Source organism: Misgurnus anguillicaudatus, chromosome 10, assembly GCF_027580225.2.
Source record: "Misgurnus anguillicaudatus chromosome 10, ASM2758022v2, whole genome shotgun sequence".
Classification (NCBI taxonomy): Eukaryota; Metazoa; Chordata; class Actinopteri; order Cypriniformes; family Cobitidae; genus Misgurnus; species Misgurnus anguillicaudatus.
This window is the reverse complement of record NC_073346.2, coordinates 19,802,386-19,823,271: the sequence shown is the minus strand read 5'-3', so window position 1 is coordinate 19,823,271 and position 20,886 is coordinate 19,802,386. Positions and strand designations below refer to the sequence as shown.

At 37.4% G+C, this 20,886-nt stretch overlaps 2 long non-coding RNA genes across 2 annotated transcripts; both read left to right on the top strand.

Moving 5' to 3' along the window:
- Nucleotides 1-1,735: 1,735 nt before the first annotated feature.
- LOC129447927 (uncharacterized) lies at nt 1,736-3,565 on the top strand. Its single transcript, XR_012371713.1, has 4 exons — nt 1,736-2,427; nt 2,582-2,607; nt 2,912-2,971; nt 3,497-3,565. It is a non-coding gene; the product is annotated as an uncharacterized lncRNA (long non-coding RNA).
- A 6,781-nt stretch (nt 3,566-10,346) lies between these two features.
- LOC129436195 (uncharacterized) lies at nt 10,347-12,873 on the top strand. Its single transcript, XR_012371711.1, has 3 exons — nt 10,347-10,894; nt 12,234-12,383; nt 12,493-12,873. It is a non-coding gene; the product is annotated as an uncharacterized lncRNA (long non-coding RNA).
- Nucleotides 12,874-20,886: the final 8,013 nt, after the last annotated feature.

Here is a 20,886-nt window from a genome sequence, read left to right as displayed (position 1 = left end):
TGGATCCGTCACCGCAGCCTTTGTCTGTCCAACTTACCACCATATCATCTGTGTCATCTGTCATATCATCTGAGTCATCTGTTTAATAAACCTGTTTTCATTTATCTTGCATTTGCTTCCTGATTTTTCAAACCAGTCATCACACAGACTAGACAATAGATAAACATAATCACATTTCGTAGATTGTATTATAAAATAAAGCATGCATGTGTGTGTGTGTGTGTGTGTGTGTGTGTGTGTGTGTGTGTGCGTGTGTTATATTTATATATTTATTAAGTATGTAAACATAAACATTTTAGAACAAGACATAAGTGAAGAAGACATAAGCTAAGATATAAGGTAAAAAGAAATAATAGAAAACGAAAAATATAAAATATTTAATAAATGGTGATATTATTGCTTTTTCAGTATAAAAAAGCATTTATTCTAAATAAATTATAAATGTAACCTGATAAAAACGCTATAAGAAACACATAAAGGGAACAGACTTCGACAGAACACCGGACATCTCTAATTATTTTCTATTCTAATTATTAATAGATTTTCAGATGATTTCATCACTCCAGTCTGTCCGTTTAAAGGCTTATTGCAACCATAAACTCCTATGTTTATATTCAAATGGTGCCTTCGACGGCGGTATAATATAAAAATGAAGCCCATGTTTTTTTTTTTTTTTTGTATTCCTAGTTTGCCAGCACAACATGACATTTTCTAGTGAGTTATCTTGCTCGTTTTACTTTTGTGTAATTAATTTCCAATGTTTTTCTACAACCACATTGCGTGCGCATCATGAAGTGACACAACTGTGATGTCTACTCGAAAAGGGCCTATAGTTAAATTTTTATCCTTATGAAAGGGAGTACAGAGTGCATGATGCAAGTTTTGTCATCGAAAAAAACCTGCATCGTGCATGTCAGTTTTTTTTAACCATACATGTAGGTTGCACATACAGCAGTATGTATGTAGGCCAGGAGAGGTATTGCATTTTGTTGCAATGCACATGCGTCAAATGTCTGTGTACACATGCGATAAACTATGTTTTGCAAGGCTCTGCATGCGTACACTCGCCAAATGTAAAGAAACGAACTATACTCCATGCTTTAGGGGGGTGAGTGTAACAGAAGCCAGCTAGTCTGTGAAAGCTGTGCAGTGAGTAAACCTGTCCCCCTGACCTCAAAATAAATACAAATCTCAAGACTGCAGCATCAGAATTAATTTCATTAGAAATAGAAAGAATATTATCTTGATTAAGTTTATTTTACATCTTCCAGATCACACTGGCACTGGGGTCAACAATAGTCAAAATGACCAGCAACTGAATAAAGGTACTCTGTGTGCGTGCGTGTGTGATTGTTTACTAAGATTAAGATTTAAAATTACAACTACCACTCTTTTAACTTATGCATAGTATAACATGAATTGCTTGGTTATGTACCTATTGCATTATATTTCATGTTATTGCAGATGAGTTACTGTAGGAAAAGCAATCTAGCAGCTAGGTATAGAAGGCAGTGAGAAAGAAGAAGATTAAGCTTAAGACAAATTTACTTCAAATATTATCCAGTCACTAGATTTGGTCTGCAAAGTAGATCTTTTCAACAAAAATGGTTTGACTCTTGTTAATGACTGGAGTACTCTCTTAAAAAATGCCACATTTTGCTCCTCTACACAGTGGAGTCCTGAGTGAGTCCTCACTTGTGAGCGGTCTACATGCATGACTTAGGCAAACAATGGGCCAGTAAAGACTCAAAGATTGAATAAGAGTTTTCCAGCAATACAAACACTAGGATGGTCATTGATTTTTTTGCTGAAGACAATACTCAGAAATATTCTCTGATGATTCCCCTATCAAATAAACAGACAAAAAAGATAGAAAGATGGACAGAAGTATTATAAAAAAGTATGGAAATATCTTCAAGTGAAGGAACAAGCAAGCAACAAGATGACACTACCGTAGATAGAGGAGGGGTCAGAAATGTGTAGTTGTGGTTATTTGGTGTTTATTAATACAATTATATATTAAATAAACATATTGCATAAAACCATGTTATCAATTCCTTTCCCAATCTCTCTCCATTAGCCCCCTGATGTTTTCACATTCTAGAAACATCTTTGTTTATATCTATGCAGTTAAATGTACCACTTGGCATTGAAATTGTCTACTGATTGCTTTAGCCGTGTAGAGGTTGTGTGCTTGATTCAGGGAATACACATACTGTAAATGTATACTTTAAATGCACTGTAAGTTACTCTGATTTAAATTGTCTGCCAAATTTAAAATTAAGTAATTTTCATGTTGTCTTGTGTCTAAATCTCTGTCTGAGTCTCTTTTTCTTGTGTGTTTCTCAGTGATCATTGCAGTAATTGCTGTAGTAGTTTTTCTCTTTGCTGTTATCCTTCTTCTGGTGATTTGGAAAAAAAGAGCAAGTGAGTTTACACATCCCACCAATACAGATTATGCATAAATTTAAGGTTGTGTCATCACAACAATAGTTTAAAATTCCTTTGATCTACAGTATATAAGATTTAATTGATCTGAAATATTTTGTAAATATAGTTTACATATCTGATTATTTTTCAGATAGAAGACAAGCTAATAACTCTATGGTGAGTATAATAATGGGTTGATCCAAGAATTTAATGTACAAATTGTGACCTTGGGTTTAGGGACGGGGTTGGGGGGTATCATTGTTGTTGTTTTTTTCTAATAATTGGACATTCTGTTGGATTTACTTCCTACACACTCAAACAAATTATCCTTGTTAAATGCATACAAATCTCTTTTCAAATTCTCTTGAGATTAGGTTGGTTATCTATGAGCTATCACCATTGTCCATTGTTATTACTACATTGTAGTTGTGTTGGATGAAATAATCTGATACATGGTGTATTTGTACTTTCTCTTGTCTAGGTCACAGATGAAGATGACAAAAATGGAAACAATGACACAATCGACATTTCCATTCCTCTTGTGGGTGAACAATGTGATTCATTTCCAGTAAACTTAAAGATTCATTGAATTCGTAAAAAAACATTTACTATACACTGAAAAAAATGATTCATTGAATTTAATATTTTTTTTAAGGTAAGTGGTTGCAATCAATTTAAGTTTTATATTTTATTTTACGTTACTAATCTTTTGTGTTTAAATGTAGCTTAAATAAATTGATTGCAACCACTTACCTTAAAAAAAATATTAAAACAGTATATGGTCCTTTTTTGTGTCATACATTGTAACAGCTGTGTCCGTATTATACATTTACAAAAAAAAACTTGTAGATGAAATTGCCATAACCAAATATACTCTCTACCGCCTTACCACATTTGTGTCATCCTAACAATATTTCTGTGAAGACCTTAACACACAGCAATATCATTATTTTCACCCACCTCAGCATGTGTTAATAATAACTTGTAGTACAAAGCAGTGACTCATGAGTCTTTTATACTCCTCATAACTATGTCTCTCAAATACATTATGTTTATTTATGTTTAGGATGAGAAAGATGATGTGACTTATTCAGAGGTGATCGTGTCCAGTAAAACAAAAGCTATAAAAAACAATTTAAGTTGAGATCACCACATTTCCACACCCTGAAAATTACTGTATATATGCCCTTCTTTGTCATGGTTCTGTCTTCAGGTCACAGTTTTTAAGTCATAGTGACAGGATCATAGCAGTCCCATGTTTTGTGTGAGAGCGCTGGCTTTGTTTATTCCTAGCCATGTGCTTTCAGTCTCGTCTCCTGATCCCGCCCCCTCGTTTCCTCGTTAATCATCCTATTATTGTTTGATTCATGTCACCTGTTCCCCTCTTGAATGCCCTTGTGTCTGCTGTCCTGTGCTCGTTCGTTTTGTAAGCCTCTGGTTATTGTACCCTTTGTATTAACTCAAGTTTGTATTAGTCAAGTTCATTGTTAAGTTTTGAGTCAAGTTTATTAAGTCAAGTCTTGTGTCAAGTTAGTCTAGTCTGTTTTATGTCTTGTTAGTCTAGTCTTGTTGTTTTGCCCTCTCATGGGTTTTGTTTTCTTGGTTAGTGTCAATTAAAGTCTGAGTGTTCATCTGTCACCTGCATCTGAGTTCTGTTCTTGAATGTTCATGACATTCTTCTCGCTTCAGTTATGTACAAAAGTTAATACTGTACACCTTCATTAGTTTTCATAATGAACAGATCTTCTATATGTGTATGTTAAAATCATTCAGTGCTAACCACAATATATATTTAACATCTGTGGATTAAAACTTTGTCAATTTCTCTAATGGTCATTCAGGTTCCTTCTGCTGATAATGTGACTTATGCTGCCATAAGATGAGAAAAAGTTGAAGTCTAAGACAAAAGCAGAGAGCTTTATGCCTTTGTTAACAAAACTCCTTGCAAATAAACAAAAAGGTCCAACTTAAAAAGTGGGTTTTAGTCAATCGCATTGTAAATATTAAAAATGTAAGTTGTTTAAAAATACAAATTTGATTGGTGATTTTGTTGTGGTTTAACAAGGCTTGTTTAGTGGTAGCTTGTCTATTTGCTGATTATTGGAAGTGTCTATATAGATATTTACACCGATCTGACAAATGTCCGCTAACACCCACTTTATAACCTGAACTTTGGATTTAGAATGAATGGTGGTGTTTAACAGATCAGTAAGAGTTAACCTCATAAGGAAAAATGAGAAATGAGTCATAGTTAGACTACAAGAATGAGATTATTGACATTTCCGTAAGATCAGACGATTGGCCTGCATACATGCATTAAAGTCTGGTTTAAGTAGTTGTTAACAGTAATGGTTATGATATAACATGTGTGACATGTATGTTTTGCTTTGCTGAAACTGTCCCTTTTTAACTCTGATAAGATTCTTGAAAAGAATCGATTGATTTGTGTAGTAAATGCATGTAAATAGTGACCAAGTAAAAGAAAGCATCTTTATTTTGCTGTCTGCTATGTCACTGCACAGGTTTAGTTTGCTGAATAAAGAGCCTTGATAAATTGATTAATAATATTTAAATTAGTCAACATTTGTAAAATGCTGGGTAAACAAGCTAAAATGTTACTTTTCAAATGACAACACAAAGCTAAAAATTCATGCATTGTTGAGGATAAGCTTGAGATGCAGTTATGATAAAGATGGTCTACTGGGATTACTTTCTTCTGTAATTTCATAATAATTTTTTTGTTTTGTAGTATTTTATTTACTATGCATACACAGGTTAGTTTTGCCATGGCTGGTTTGACATTTAGCGGATGTTTCTATCAAAAGTAATAGACTTATTACAGTGATGACCCCTTGAAGTAACCTAGGATGCGACATTAACAAGAAACAGGAAAACTGAAAGCAATATGCCCGAGCCAGTAACGTTCAACATAGAAAAAGTAGGTGTATGTATTGTCCCTTTAAAAAGGAAAAAGTTATTATGCGCAATATGAGAAGTGCATCAGTTCACTTACATTTGCAATATCCCTGCTAAGCAGTAGGGGGCAGTAAGATTGAATGAATGATAAGATATGATTTAGTGATAGTAGAGGAGACTGTAGAAGTGTTAAGATGCGTTAAGACTGGAACTGAGTAAAGATCCCATTCTGTTGACCTGTGGCCAGTTGCATAAACTTCTAAGACTAGTCTTTGATCGTAACTGTAAGTATGTTAGAAAAGGTAGATCTGTTTAATTTGAATCTAAACAATAAGACTGATTAGCCCTAATAAATTGCTGGTTAGTCAGGTTCATTCTTAAGACGCAATCTTAACTACACGGATATGTTTATGCAAACAGCCACTGGCCTCATTTCTTCCTAATGCATATGTGATACCACATAAAACATTAACCGCAAAAAGCTAAATATTGAACAACCTTAGTTTTTAATGTCCTAGCGTTGGTGATAGAAATATATGACTACATTATTTCCTAAGGTTTTATCAACTTGCCTTTAAGGAGATCTTTGTAATAGACACTTTGACTGGATTAATATGATTTTGGTGTAATTGTTCAGAGTCTAACCCTTTTAAGACCCTTGGGGTCAATCTTTCCCCCGACACCACTTTTCTTTAGTTAAAAAACATGGTTCCCTTCATCTCAGTGGAATAAGATTTTGTGACTTTTCCAGATAATCTGTCAAGATTCATATAAAAAAAAAAACTGGGCTTGATTCGGTCGTTCCAAAGAGGTGTAAAAATGTTACTTAAATAGTCCCTTGGGGGTAAAAATGACCTCCATTGAAAATGAATAGGAAATGCAAAAAATATATTTTTTTATTTGTCAATATTTGTCAAAATAAAATCAATGCATCCAGAATAAATCTGAAAATTGTAGATCTATATCTAAAAACAATTTTAATCAAATTTAAATAATTTATGTGAATTTTTCATTAAAAAATTGATATGTATGTTACAGGCAAGCTAATGGTGTAGTTGAGGAATTTAGTGGTAAACAGTTACAAAAGTACTTCATATCTCCCAAAACACACCATTAATGTATAGGAAGTAAACAAAAAAGATATATTATTTGTATCATTAAAAATGTATATATTTTGTAATCACTCTTTTACAGTATTTTCCGATTGCTAAACGACAGTGGGCACAACTGGAGTCACATGTACAAAACTAACTACAGTCTGCACAGCAGCAGTTCATGTGGACCAAACTCTAGTTCGTTTTTCATTGCTTGAACAGAGTTTTCAAAACTCTACACACTTATCCCATGACTTTAACCACAACCTGCACAACACTGTGGATTTACAGCACTTTGTTCAAATGCTAACACATTGCTATCAAAACTGTGCTTTTCACCACTCTGCAGCTGTCACAGATTGGTTTGCAGCACATCGCAGATTTATGGTTTTGTACCTGCCTGCATATTCACCTTTCCTCAACCCAATAGAGGAGTTTTTCTTTGCCTTCTTTTTGCATGCCTTATCCAACCTTGACATTCCTCTGCACCTATTTTTTGGGCAGCAACAGTCTTTGCAAGGGCATTTGCTCATAGGGAGGATGCGCAACTCATAGGGATGGTGATCATAAACCTTCTACCTCCAAGCACTGAAGAACTCCTCTATGGGATTCAAAAATGATGAATATGCTTAGAGGAACAGCATCATCATATGAGGGTGTACCCCAAACCACTTATTGACAAGGCAAGAGCAGTGCAAAGCCTTAGACCTCCTCCATCCATGCCGGCAAAGAACAACACAGATGTAGCACCTTTTTATAAGGCCTGCAAACTGATTGCTATTTGAAGATTTGTGTGAAGGGGTGTCAAACAGGTGCTCTGCTGAGATAGTGATGATGAAAACTAGTTTCTAGGTCAAAGCAATCAAGAAAAACTGTAACATCGCATGAAGCAGATGAATGAATGATCTCGCATTGACAGGCAGCTGAGGCGATGAAACACATGAACTTTGTGCTGAACAGGCAAATATGATCAAATCACAAAATACGATTGTGATTAAAATATCAACAAACGTGTAAAAATCTAAATTGAATTAAACTCATGACACTGAAACCATCTTGTGTAATAAACGCAGGCAGATTAATGCAGACTCTCGCGCTCTTCCATTATAGTTTGGTTAACCCGATCTGACACACACGTGAGCACACACGCACGCACACACACACACGCACACAGAGTAAAGTTGCCTAATCACAGACCAGTACTTAGCAATGAAGTTGACCAAGCCACGGAAAATACCGGATTATCTTAGCATCATGTCCACGCAAAGGCAGCTCAAATGCGCTCTATCACGCAGACTTTGAAACAGCAAACAGGGAAAATAATAAATATTATGATGACTTACATACTGTAGCATCCTGCTAATGTTAGCCAACTCCGTTTGCCATAAGTCTAAGCACACAGTTTAAACTTGACCATGATCATTTCCTGCTGCTCAATCTGGTCCAAGCTCCTTAATCCTTTATTTATTCTTCAACTGAATGCCTTGTAAAGGGTAATTTTGTAAGCATAAAATCATATTTTCTTTATCTCAAGATATTTCACTTGCTTTCATGTGCCTGTAGCTAGCAGTTATATGGCAATCTGCAATGCAGTTATGGGACTCTGAGAATGATCCAATTACATGAGGTCAAAGACATAAAAAACAATACTGATTCATTACACCATAAGCGGGAGGGTTTGGGGTGCACAGTCCTGTGCCCCAGGGCAGAACTGAAACCAGCCAATTAAAGCACAGCGTCAGGTCACATGTTTTTACCCTTTTTACTGATCTACATACACGCTCGTTAGGGGTGCGCCCCAGACACACAAACAGGATATCAAAGGCCTGCAGATTGCTATTTGAAGATTTGTGTGAAGGAGTGTCAAACAGGTGCTTCAGTGCTTTCATACTGATCTAGGTAGTTTCTAGGTCAAAGCAATCAAGAAAAACTGTAACATCGCATGAAGCAGATGAATGAATGATCTCGCATTGACAGGCAGCTGAGGCGATGAAACACATGAACTTTGTGCTGAACAGGCAAATATGATCAAATCACAAAATACGATTGTGATTAAAATATCAACAAACGTGTAAAAATCTAAATTGAATTAAACTCATGACACTGAAACCATCTTGTGTAATAAACGCAGGCAGATTAATGCAGACTCTCGCGCTCTTCCATTATAGTTTGGTTAACCCGATCTGACACACACGTGAGCACACACGCACGCACACACACACACGCACACAGAGTAAAGTTGCCTAATCACAGACCAGTACTTAGCAATGAAGTTGACCAAGCCACGGAAAATACCGGATTATCTTAGCATCATGTCCACGCAAAGGCAGCTCAAATGCGCTCTATCACGCAGACTTTGAAACAGCAAACAGGGAAAATAATAAATATTATGATGACTTACATACTGTAGCATCCTGCTAATGTTAGCCAACTCCGTTTGCCATAAGTCTAAGCACACAGTTTAAACTTGACCATGATCATTTCCTGCTGCTCAATCTGGTCCAAGCTCCTTAATCCTTTATTTATTCTTCAACTGAATGCCTTGTAAAGGGTAATTTTGTAAGCATAAAATCATATTTTCTTTATCTCAAGATATTTCACTTGCTTTCATGTGCCTGTAGCTAGCAGTTATATGGCAATCTGCAATGCAGTTATGGGACTCTGAGAATGATCCAATTACATGAGGTCAAAGACATAAAAAACAATACTGATTCATTACACCATAAGCGGGAGGGTTTGGGGTGCACAGTCCTGTGCCCCAGGGCAGAACTGAAACCAGCCAATTAAAGCACAGCGTCAGGTCACATGTTTTTACCCTTTTTACTGATCTACATACACGCTCGTTAGGGGTGCGCCCCAGACACACAAACAGGATATCAAAGGCCTGCAGATTGCTATTTGAAGATTTGTGTGAAGGAGTGTCAAACAGGTGCTTCAGTGCTTTCATACTGATCTAGGTAGTTTCTAATAGTTAGGACTAGATGGTTTCTGTTTGGTTACCATAGCTAAAACAATGGAGTTTGGACTGCGTGAATGATATCCGTGTTAACTGTTTTGCAAAAGGGTGGGGAAAATGTGTCAATCCAATGAGAAAGAGTTAACACATTTGCAAGATGTGTCCTCTGCTCTGCTGAGATAGTGATGATGAAAACTGAGTGGATCTTAGTTTCTTTAACCAGGTCAAAGCAATCAAGAAAAACTGTTATAATCACACCATTTACAGTAGTTAAAACTGTGAGTATTTTGTATTATGTTGTCCACTGTGTAATGATTGACTGATAGAGCTCATGGGCCCTATTTTAACGATCTGAAACGCAAGTGCGAAGCGCAAAGCGCAAGTGACTTTGTGGGCGGATCTTGGGCGCTGTTTCTATTTTCCCGGCGGGAGAAATAAGTCTTGCGCCAGGCGCAAATCAATAAGGGGTTGGTCTGAAGTAGGTTCATTATTCATAGGTGTGGTTTGGGCGTAACGTCAAATAAACCAATCAGAACGCTATCCAACATTCCCTTTAAACGCAAGGGCGCAAGTTCCAAGGCGGGTTGCTATTATAATGACGGATTTACCAGGCCCACGCCAGGAGCGGTTCACAGCCGAGGAGACCCACGTTCTTGTAAGAGCAGTCAAAGACAGAGAAGTTGTTTTGTATTGGGATGGGAGAAACCCGCCCAAATCAGCGTAGGTTAAACAGGCGTGAGAGGAAATAGCCACAATTGTCTCATAAGATGGCTTCCCCATCGTTGCGCCAAGCGCTACAATGATGTCAGGAGACGGGGGAATCCCAAGCTTGCCAGCATAAATCGGGCACGCCGGGCACACAGGAGGACATCGCTGAAAGGGTTTGGGGGCTTTGAAATCGGAAACGCAAGCAAGGTCCAACCCCAAAGTACACTTACAAATCAAGTTCATACCCAGATAGCAGTCAGTTCTGGGCCGATTCTGTCTTTTTTCCGCCAGTGTCGGCTGAAAGCCGGACAGATTTTTAGTGTATGCGCCAGAACTGGCCCAGATGAGGAAATAGTATACCAGTAGTAAACACTATTTATAGCTGTTGGCCCGAGTGTAAGCATACTCAGCTGAAGTCCGGGTCTACTAAAGTAGCGTCTCAGTGTAATCGGGCCAAATCTGGCATTGTGTAGTCGGACCGACTACGTTGCATTGTGCCTGGACCGATTATGGTTTGATATGATACTGCCAAGATGTGTATGATGTCAGAAATTCAGTATGTGGCCCGATACCAGTGGAACTGACACATGCCGGTTGTAACGCTGTTTGGCGGCAATTTAAAAATGTTTATGCTTCAGACGGACAGTATACAGTACACGGCCCGATTCCGTGATGCGGCAATCAGCCCTCTAACTGTTGAACGGCAACATCACCACTGCTGTTATGATTTGAATCAAGCAGAGCACAAAGCTGAGCTCCCGTTCGACACAGACACCATCATCAATAACTGGTAAGTCACTGATTTAGTTTTTATATGTTAAAAATGCATGATAACAATGAAAAGGAATTGTTTGCTACATATTCAAAACCGTGAATTTTCCTGCATGTTTAGCCAGCTATCACGTTAGCTTAAATATTGTTGTTCGTAAGCTGAATCCATTTAGAAAGATGTAAATAACCAGTCATCGTTCACGTGCAGGTTAACAGGTTTTTAATAATCAAGCAGAGAATTCAGACACATGTTCGTATCTTCATAAAAAGGAGCAGTACACACAACCTTATTTCAGCTAAAGTAGTTAAGAAGTTAAAGAGCACCCTGCTGAAAAATCCAGCATCAAACCAGCATGGGAATTATGATGGTCTTTGCTGGTGGTCACCAGCATAACAGCACCAAAACACAACATATGCTGTGGCTTGCTGGTATGACCAGCATGGGATGCTGGTGCTAATGCTGGTTTGGTGATGGTCCTGGTTTGAGGCTGTTTAGCTGGTGTTCACTAGCAAACCAGCACCAAAACACAACTTATGCTGGTCTTGCTGGTATGCTGTTTTTTTCAGAAGGGCACATTTTTCAGATTCACGAATTTACACACCCTTTGATGTGTAAGTGTTAAAGACATGTGAACGATGTGCAAATGTACAAAACCCTACACTGTAAAAAAATTGCTGTAATTATGCAGCTGGTTGCCAGTAACTTACTGTACACTCTAAGAAAGGATGTGTTAATTTTAACACATTGTTTTGTGTTAAACTATTTAACACATTATGTGTTATTTTAACACATTGTGTGTCATTTCGTGTAGATTGTGAGCTTAAATAAATGAAATGGACAACACAAGATGTGTTAAAACAACACAAAGTGTGTTATTCAAAAAATAACACAGAGATGTGTTAAGTTAAGGACAACACACTAGATGTGTTGTCCTTAACTAGACACAATGTGTTAATTTAACACATTAATCTTAAGAGTGTAGAAGTTAAAGACTGAAAATGTTTCATGTTAATTTAACTTTGAACAAACTGTTGCCAGTAAATAACATAAATGTAAAATCTACAGTAAGTTACTGGCAGCTAGTTGGCAGTAACACCCAGTAATACTGTAATTTCTACAGAATTTTTTTACAGTGTAAGTAAACAATTACGCCAGTTATCTTCTTCAACTTAAATCTCTTTTCTTGGACTACAACAAACACACAACAGTTTACTTCTATGGATTGCACACAATTTTTTTTAAATTAGCACACAAAAAATAGCATGCATCACCTCTTTGATATAAGCAATCAACTACTGTATGACCTGTGTCCTGTATGAAACTATGACCAACTATTAAGACTATAAATCTGTTTCAGGTTAACTGGTTGGGGCTTATTGGCGGGACAGATGTACGAGACTGCACATGGAATAAACTGAAGAGGCGATTGACAACTCCCTGGCTTAAAACCTCAACTGGATGGAAAAGACTTTATTTGCCACCCTCTAACTCAGAGAGGTAGTGATTGGTAAATATATCTGTTAATTATTTGTTAATAAAAATTAGACATTTCTTTTTAATATGCTCATTAAATGTTAAAGATTTCACAATGACAATATGAATTACTTATTTTAAAGATGCAGTTTGGAGAAGGTCCCTTACAGTTGTGGAGGGGACAATGAAGAGGTGGCTCGATCGAGAGGGTGGGTGCAAGAGACAACTTTAGCAAAAGAAAAGCAGTTAGTGTTAGCGCCTGTGTTTGTGCCTGCAAAGGAGAATGTTTTGTGCTGTAAAAAGAGTGGTGGTGTTTTGGTTAAATGTGTTTAACTTGTTCTAATTACTTGGTCTGTGTGTGAGAGGTGTGTGTGCGTGTGGGTTGGTATATGTGGTTTATGGGGAATAGTGTATAATGACATGTTTAATATGCTATAAACATGCTTTACAGGGACACAATACTAAGTGGTACTTTTTCAGATTAAAGACTTCCAACAGATTTTTGTTATGGTTGGGCTTAGGGACTGGGGTAATAGAATATACAGTTTGTACAGTATAAAATGCATTGTGTCAATGGAATTGTCCCGGTAAACCACATATGCCAATGTGTGTGTGTGGTGTGTGTGTGAGAAAGAATTTTTTTCTTTAAATGTTAATTAATTTGTTTTACATGTTGTCTCGCTGTAATTGCTTAAGAGGATAATTCACCCCAAAATTGCAATTTTATCATGAATCACTTCCCCTCTGTCGAACTAGGCCGACAAGTGCTTAGATTGTCTTTAGAACGCGTTTTTGGATATTTTTGGTGAAGACTGGGAGGCTTCTGTCCGTCCCATTGATTTCAGTAAGTTTTACAATCCATTTAGCACAAAAGAATGAAAGACATTGCCAAAAGGTTCAGTGTTCCATCAGTATTTCAATTAAAAAAAATTTCAACAGTTTGTTCTTCTCCTTGGTCGTTCAAAGCCTGTTAACGACCAGACTACCGCTAATCCTGCTGACGTCACCTGCTGCTGACGTCACCTGCTGACGTAGTTACCAGCGTACAGACAGAATAGCCTGCCAAGTAGTGTGTACATTTATTTGGGCTGTTTAAGTATTGTTACAATGTTTGCATTATGCTTTAAAAACAGAGTAGAAAAACAAAAACAAAAACATTGGTAACCACATCAGCAAGAGACGAGAGCTGCGGGTGATGTCGGCAGCATCGCTGTAGTCTGGTCTTGAATACACTTTCAACAACTAAGGAGGAGAACAAATTGTTGAAATCGTTTGTTTTATTTTCTTTGTGCACAAAGTGTTCTTGTCACTTCATAATATTATTATTAAACTAATAATGGAAAATGGACCTTTTTGGCGATGTCTTTCATTCTTTTCTGGGAGACGGATTGTGAGACTAACTTAAGTCAATGGGACAGACAAAAGCCTCCCGGTTTTCATAAAAAATTCTAAAAATGTATTCTGAAGACAATCAGAGCACTTGGTAGTTTAGAACGACACAGTGGTAGGTGATTTATGAGAAACTTATAATTTAAAGGGTGAACTATCCCTTTAAAAATGTTTATATAGTGGGTTATGTGCTTGTAAAATGTGTTATGTACGAGATATATGTCTGTTTGTATTTGTTGGGTTTTTGTAAAGTGTACTGAATTTTCTTAAGAATTAATATGTTCAAAATTACGGTAAATTGTTGGTACATGTTAAAACATGTTCATATTTATGTATTTGTTAACTGTTAATTCACATTAATGTGATGTGTGTATTTTTTTAATAAAAGGCTCTTAATCTTCTTAAATGGGTGTATTTTTCTTGAAAAATAAAAAATATACAATATTTACCAGTTTCTGGGCCACATCTGGCCCAGGGACCATGCAGATGTTGTCAGCCACATAAAACAAAGGGTCTGGGCCAGACCTGGGCCAAATAAGCAATTTAAGTCACTTTACAGTGTGCTAGCCAGACCTGGGCCAAATAAGCAATTTAAGTCACTTTACAGTGTGCTAGCCAGACCTGGGCCAAATAAACAATTTAGGTCACTTTACAGTGTGCTGACCAAATCTGGGCCAAGTCAGTATGTAAGATCTATTTTACTGGGTGTGGGCCACAACTGGCCCAGATTTAATAGTTTGATCCAATTTTTAGTGTGTGGGCCAGTTTTGGGCCGGGGACCCAGCCAGAACTGGGCCAGAACTCAAGCAAATATGTGGCCCAGTGGTGGGCCAGCCAGATTTTGCTATCTGGGTATACATTAAGGTTTCTTATGAAAACATTTTAATTATTATTTACATAAAATAAACGTAATACAGCCACACAACAAACTTTTTTAATCGTTATTTGCATGAGAATTTTTTAACGCAGCCACACAATACATAACAACTATCACCACAATGCTCACCACAATGGTTTCCCTTATTTGATGTGTTAATATTTTTATTGTAACAATTTATGATTTGCAAAAATAACTGTTGAATCTGTGTAGATTAGATAAGCAAAGTGTGTGCGCGCGTTGTGCACGCTATACATTGTGGTCAAGCATGCGCCCTTAAAATAGCATAATGAACTACGCGCAATGCGCCACTGACTTAAGACTAGTTTTTTTTTTTTGGTTAGTAGCGCAATTGTTTTTTGAAACTGCAAAATAGCATCAGGGATGGTTTGCGCCGGAACACGCCTCCTTTTTTGCGCTGAACCGCCTAGGGAGCGCAAGTTCATTCCCTAGTTTGCCGACGTGCGTCTGTGGAGGGAAAAACCCGCTGTGCGCCGGTGCAAAATATGAAATGATACATGCGTCACTGACAAAGTCAATTGCTCTGGGTGCAAGATAGGGCCCCATATGCTTGTGTGCAAGTTGTGTTGTTTGAAGGCAAATTTTGCTTTTGTTGTGTATTTTAAATGCTTTGGCGCGGTAAGAGTCTTTTGCAAACAAAATGGGTCATTTTGACCATGAGTGCCACTGTTTAGGCCCTGTGTGTTAACTATTTTGAAAATGTGAAGTTTGAGTTGATAGCTGCATCAAAGCAATCAAGAAAAACTGTAATTCTTTACAGTAGATGAGTTGATGTACAGTAGATTTTGAGTCAGAAAACAAATTGCATTTAAATGTATTTGTTATTTTCTGTGTTTGTTACTGAATCTAAAATCTGAAACATTTAAATGTTCAGTTTATACCCCCCCCCCCCAAAAAAAAAGAAATATGCACACAAATGTCTATAAAGACAATCATTGTCACACAGACTACAGAAAACCTCCACAGTTGGCATGGTGGTCTTTTAATAGCAGTATGACCGCATAGAACAACACCAAATTACGCCTCTTAGCAGTTCCACATTTAAGCAACAGAGAGCAGAGATCGGCCTGTTGAGGTTTTAAAATGTGTGATTGAATGAGAACTCAGTGTGAACACAGTTTGAACACCTTCAGCATAGCTGCACAGCTCTGTATAATTAGCTTTATTGACATTTGATGTAAGCTTTGTATTGGTGTTTGGTGGATTGTGTAAGATGCATCTGTGGAAGATTTTGTAAAAACATTGTGCAATATAGACAAAATGCAACATCAATATCACATATTACCTTTTAATCATCAGTGAGTTCAATACCAGTATGGACTGATGCCAGCTGTGTTTCTCTGACAGAAAAACTCTTTTAATGTTTTAAAACACTCATTGTTACTTTGAAAGGTAATAAAAGGCTGATGTTGCATTTTGTCTACATTGCACAATGTTTTTACAAAATCTTCCACAGATGCATCTTACACAATCCATCAAATACCAATACAGATCCAATGATACAGAGCTGTGCAGCTATGTTGTGTTGAATGTGGTCAAACTGTGTGAGTTCTCATGCTGAGCACTCACATTTAAAACCTCAACAGGATCTCTCTGTTGCTTAATGTGGAATTGCTAAGAAGTGTTGTAAGGCACACAAATTGCAGAAACAGCTATAGAACTATTTGTGCATTTAAAAAAAATACAAATAATACATTTTAATGAATTTCAAAATATTAAATTATTATTTTACAAAACTATAATGCAAAGAAAAATAAGCACACACTTGAATCTTAGAAAAAAATTAAAAACAAAATCACCCAAAACCACAACCCTAAAAAGAACCAAGTACAAAGGAGGAACACGAGGTGCCCAGAAACTGAGAAACATTGTCTGCATGGTCTGTTTTTATTATAAGCATGTTACAGTATGTAAACCTGTGGAGTAAAGCAGTAAAGAAAAACAAATCATTTAGTTATTTATTTGAAATTCTTATTGTTCTTCACTATTTAATTATCAGAATAAAGACTGGGTGTCAGAATTGCACAGACAAGAGCAATGAGATTAACAATAACAGGTGAGTTTATATGAATGTAGAAGCACACAAGTCAACAGATGATCATGCAGTCTGATCCCCGATGGATAATGCAGGTGAATCGTCAGGCACGCACACATACGCTTCTTGACAGTCAGAAATTGTATAACTGATGTTACTTTCCTTTTCAGATGAACACAAGATGTTGCTTTCATGACGAGGATGACTTTGGAGCTGGGTAGGATATCTGAATAGAGACAGACTGGAGTCCAGTAAGTATGAACGACACAGAGGCATACTGTAAGGTAAGTCCAACAAGACTAGATCATGATTGTGTGTGTGTGTGTGTGTGTGTGTGTGTGTGTGTGTGTGTGTGTGTGTGTGTGTGTGTGTGTGTGTGTGTGTGTGTGTGTGTGCGTGCATGCGAACCTTATACTGGGCTGTGTCTGAAACCGCCTACTTCCATACTATATAGTAGGCGAAAAGCAGTAGGCGAGGCTAGTAGTAGCCGTTCCTCAATCTCAAGGAAGGATCCTCGGAAGCTAGAATTTCGAGGATGCTACGTCATCGACGACCGTCGAAGGACTGTTCCAATGTCGAAGATCCTTGGAATTTCAGCCAAGGACTGAGTCCTTCATTCGAGAAATATCCCATATACAGGAAAGGATGCAAATTTGTATCCTTCGCGCTCTTCACGCGCTGAAATCACCCACAATCCTATGCGCGCAGCACCGAAAGCACACCTTTCAATCACGCAATGACGTAATGACGTGCACTTGCTAGCCTGTTCCATTTAACGTGTTCTCCGAATGCTTAAAAGGAGCCTCGCCTAGCCTCTGAAGGAAGTGACTTGTAAGGACTAGTCCTGCCAAGGAAGTATCCTTGACATTGAGAAACGGCTAGTATGTCTGAATTCATAGTATTCCAAAACCACTAGGCAAACGTACCCGGATGACCTACTACATCCGGCAAGATCCCGAAGTGTTCATTCAGTGGACACTTTACTATCCCGTGAGCCCCCAGGAGAGGAGTTATCCAATGAGGACGATGACAGACAGATTTTTATAAAAAAATGTCCAAAAGCGGTAACGCACCTCTATTCAAATGCAAATACATATTAAACAGCTGCCCCTTGTAGTTAAATTGCGCTAGTTTAACGCCATTTCGGTTAACGAGTAACTTGTTGTTATGACGACATATGTAATTTAACATGGCGAATGTAGTACGTCCGAATTCATTCATACTATCCATATTCATACTATAGAGAAAGTACTGTTTTAACGGTTGATGAGTAGGTACTTCATCTATTTCATTACCTACTGTCACAGTATGAGATTTTGGATGCAGCCCTGGAGTGGTGATGAGCTGATGCAAGACAAGTGGTGGTTATTAGTAATCAGATGAGAGTGAGCTTTGAGGGTGATTATGTTAAAAACCACGGGGATTCCATGACACTGGGACACATTTACTTACTGTAAATCCCAAATCAGTTTACTTAATCCAAATAGAAAAGCTGACAAGTAAAATAACCTGACAGTAAAGTTTAATTTCCATGTTGACCTTTGGTGTGCAACAGAGTGCTGACCATTAAAATAAAGGTGCAGACTAGTAAGATTGTTAGTTTGGGCATTGTTTTAAATTTATCGATTCCGATTTCAAATTTGATTCTGCTTATCTGATCTGATTCCTATCCATTCTTGGTTTTCATTCCAAAGGGGTGAAAGGCAATACAAATCAAGCCTTCATAGACCCCAAAATACTTAATTTGTGCCATTACTTACATCTGAATACAAAGAAATCTTAAAATAAAATATTTTTTAGGAGCTGCAAAATGCAACTGATTAAACAGGGTGCATTCTTTTAATTCGATACGATGAACCGCAGATGCTTTGCCATATTGGTGGTGACACCCATCTTGCAATAGTTTGTCACAAAAATTACACTTAGCTTTGTCTTGTTCTGATTTGCATGCAGCCACACTTTAGAGCGTCTTACACCACAGTCTATTGTACAAACTGACTTTTAGTATTCAAGCGGACAGTCCTGTGCACTGTGCAGATGACGCGAAAATGATGTGACAGTGCGGTCCAAAATTGTTAAGTGGAACTGAAATTGTAATTTTATAAGAAGGATCTGATTCCTTTCTTATTGATCCGATTCCAGAATTGGAATTGAAATTTGATTCCTAACCCTGGTTTATATGCTGTTTCCATCAGTGGCAGCTGGTGACTTCTCTTCCGAGGGACGCAAAATTAAAATATGTGTTCGTTGCATCATGTGTGTTGCTCATCATGTCAAAATATGTGTTTGTTGCATTATGGTAATCATGTGCATCATGTGTTTTGTCAAAATACATGCCTGCTGCACCCCTCAAAAGGGTTTATGATAAAAGAGACGCTCACGTTCACAAAATACAAGAAAATACACACTTAACACTACACTCTGATTAGACAGGGGAACACTCCCCTTTGAAGCGTCTGCAGCAGACATGTATTTTGACATGACACTCTGTAGCCTTGCTACATTATTAAGGCCCACAAAAAATATTATGCATATATTTTTGCTTTTCTGGTGTTTAAAAAAAGCATAATTTTGTTAATGCATATATATGATTTTATTTGTGTTTCAGGCCTTAATTTAAGTTCACTGTTTATTTAAGCTGGTGGTGTTTGAGTTTGTTTGCCTTATCTAAAACATCCTTTATGTGGTTAATTTTGAGGACTTTTAGGTTGAAACCCTATTGTAGGGGAAGAGACTTTTATTTTAAAGGATTACACCTGGGAGGAAGGAAGGCCTAAAATAAAGTAGGAAATGGTTAGAGATGGAGCATGCTGTTCAAACCTACAATGTGATTCTGGAGGATTTCATTAGTTTTTGAAATCCCTTTTCTAGAATATTTGTGTCTCCTTGTTGAACTAAAAGTGGATTTAATTGCTGCTGAGTTTCAAGAGACAATTGGATTTTTTGGGGGGTTTTTCCTTCAACATTTTAATGGACAATCTTGGGATTTATCAATTTTTTGGATAACTCACGTTGATTACTCTGGATTACTCACGGTTCTAAAAGGACTGAGCAAGGACCTAACTAAGGACTAACAGATGACAATGAGCTAAGTGTTTGAAATTTTGTATTTGTATTTTCTATTCTAATATATGCATATGAATTCAATCCTGTGGTGTGTGATTTAGCTGGGTCTATTTTGATCATCCTCACCAGATCTTTCCTATTTAGTAACACACAGTATTTGAGTTTCTGAACTTTATTGTAACTAAGAGGTTAAATGATTTATTCAAACAGACTTGTTACAGATGGTGGCCCGTACGGGGACTCATGTGTTTTGTGAACTGTGTTACTGGTTACTGAGTGGATTGTGATTGAATTATATTTTGTGGGTTAACTATTTTGTTCTTACAATGCAGAATTTTAATTCAAACCCAGAGACAGAGTCCATTCATGTAGATAATGTGGGGGCTGCAGAGTCTCTTCCTTTCCAGCCTGTTTCACCTAGAGATACCTACAGGGATGTTGTTGAAATCAGTTCTCTATTAAGTGAGCTGTACATTAACAGTCAGGCTGAAGAGAGTGATGAGGAAGGCCAGCCACCTTTGAATCCTATAGGAAATGATATTGAGAGAATGGATTCTGAAATAAACACCCTCACCCAATCTGTTCAAGAATTACATACAGAAATTTCCACATTAAAAGATGATTTTCGAGCTTACAATCAAAGTGCACTTAATAATAGAGAAACTGCCTTCAGAGAAACTCTGGATCAGCGGTTTGAAGATATTGAAGAATTAATGCAAAGGTCTCTGAATAAGCTAGAACATGCTGTTGTAGAGTGTCTTCAGAGAAGGGATGAACAATGGAAAAAGGAAGTTGCCCTAATAAGAAAAACTAGCACCCCTGTGGCACGTCTTTCTTTTGGAGCTTCTGCTTCAGACACTGGGCAGTCAGCACAGCCACCTACTTCCTATCCCAAACCTCCAATTAATCTTGAGTTTCCACACTTTGGTGAAGCCAGAGAAACCAGTGATGTGGTAGAGTTTGTGGAGCGTTGTGAGAATTTTTTAACACTTAGACATATATCAGACATTGAACTTATAGCTACGCTGAATGCTGTTCTTTCTGGTCCAGCCAGGAGCTGGTGGCTTGCCGAAAGAAGCAAGATCCACAACTGGATGGATTTTAAAAATGCATTTTTGGGAGCATTCTTACCCACTGACTATCTTACAG